Source organism: Galeopterus variegatus, unplaced genomic scaffold (genome assembly GCF_000696425.1).
Source record: "Galeopterus variegatus unplaced genomic scaffold, G_variegatus-3.0.2 Scaffold17384, whole genome shotgun sequence".
NCBI lineage: Eukaryota > Metazoa > Chordata > Mammalia > Dermoptera > Cynocephalidae > Galeopterus > Galeopterus variegatus.
The window spans coordinates 13,771-15,773 of NW_007743495.1; the positions used below are offsets into that span (position 1 = coordinate 13,771).

General features: G+C 36.3%; 1 pseudogene; it reads right to left on the reverse strand.

Annotated features, from left to right (window-relative positions):
* Positions 1–1,428, reverse strand: part of LOC103582692 — a 12,859-nt pseudogene extending 11,431 nt beyond the window's left edge.
* Positions 1,429–2,003: the final 575 nt, after the last annotated feature.

Consider the following 2,003-nt stretch of genomic DNA (forward strand, 5'->3'; position numbering starts at 1 on the left):
ATGAATTGCTTCCCTTTGTGTGAAGATCCTTCTGGACAGAGATTGGGGTGGGCTGAGGTGGGATTGAATGTGATTCTCTCAAAGGCCCATGGGCAGGTTAGAGTAAGACAATGTGGGGGTTAGATGTGGAAGTAGATTGACATCATATATATTACACACAACAATGCTGACACTTTAGATTTTAAGTGTTGACAAATTTTAATGAGGAAGTAACATATAATTATTGGAGAAACTTTGAGAAGTTTTGCAAAGGGCGAACATAAGAAAACACCCATAATCTCATTATCCAAAGTCCGATAGAAGCATTTTGGTATATTGACTTACAGTCCTTTTTTGCTATGTGTAGATCTCAAAATGCTGTTTTTAATAAGAGCAAGTCTTGAAAGGAGAATGAGCAGGTCTATTTGTCTATTATTTGTAGCTTAAAATGAATTTTAATGAATTAGAAAAATTTTAAGTAATACATTTTAAGAAAGACTTAAAAATGTGCATGGTCTTTGGTCTAGCAATTTCTTACTTAGGGATTTATTCAGAAGAAATTCTCAGAGATGTGTACAAAGATGTATGTGTAAAGATATTCACCAAAGCATAATTGATCATAGTCAGAAACTGGAAACAATTGAAATATCTAACCCTAAAGGATCGGTTAAGAAAAATGTGAAATAGACCTCAGATGGAATATTTTGTGACTAATAAAAACTTTTTGGAGAAATATATCTTCTAAAGTAAGAGTGTTCACAATAAATTGCTAAGCAGGCTACAAAATTGCATGTGCAGTAGGGGCACATTTTTGTATAAAATTATATGCATATTAAACGAACTTGGAAGACATTCACCAAAATGTTAATCATGGTTGTCTCCAGGTGGTAGGATAATGAATTATTTTCGCATTTTTGCTTTTTAATATTTTCCAGTATTTCTGGATTGAGCATGTGTATTACTTTTATGATATGTAAATAAACCAACCCAGTACCCATAATAAATAAAAAATGAATTTCGTGGCAAGGAACTGCGTGAAAATAAAGACTAAAATTATGGTGAGAAAGTGTCTAGCACTTTCCAAGCTTACTAAAGTGCAAGGTTGATGTAGGGCTCCTGGACCAGACCTTCTTTCAGGAAGCCGTTCAACCACGTGAGCGAAATGCAAAATGTACACACCTCCTTCCTTGCCTTGTAGAAAGCATCGTGCAAACTGCCTTCTTTGATAATTGAGATCTTTTAAGATCTCATTCTTGGATTTTTTTTTCCCTGAGAGCTTTTCTTTTCATATACTGAAGGTGATATGTGTACATTATGCAAAAATCAGAGAAATATTAAAAGAAGGTTAAAAAAAAAGCGCCTCCTAGTTCTACAGGGTTACCTTTCTGAACCTCCGTGAGTCAAGGGAGAATGAGATGAATCTGCACTGGGCCTGCTTAGGAACTTCATCTTCCGCTAGATTGGAAATGGAGTGAGATTGTACATGGGCGTTTCCTTTCTCCCAAGGGTAAAATGCAGAAAAAAACAACAGAAGCAGCAGAAGCAGCAGGAGTGGCAGCAGTTCTGGTTCGTTTCTGAGGGTTCGATGACACTGGATTCTAAGTAAGAGTTACTTCATTTGTAATAAACGGCATATTTTCAAAAACCCAGTACTAAAACACTTCCTGAGTTTATCAGATTCTGCAAGTTAGATGAGATTACTTCCCTTCATTTCTCTCTACCACTTTGTATTTAACTTGGATATAGATTATCAACTAGGTAAAAGACGGCCTCTAAGGAGGTTTGGAAGGGCTGAAAAATGACCCCCATGATGCTCACCCCAAAATGCGGTGGATATTGAGCATCCCCCGAAGACATACAATAGGACAGAGGCAGCCTCTCCAATGCTTTTAGATTGAGGCGCATGGGGGCTATTTGTTTAACATTTGCTTAAAATTTATGTACATATTTTATTTAAGGCCCATGGTTTAAAAGGTCAGATGGTATAGAAACAGAAGAAAGAGCAATAATTCTTGGCTTTTGTT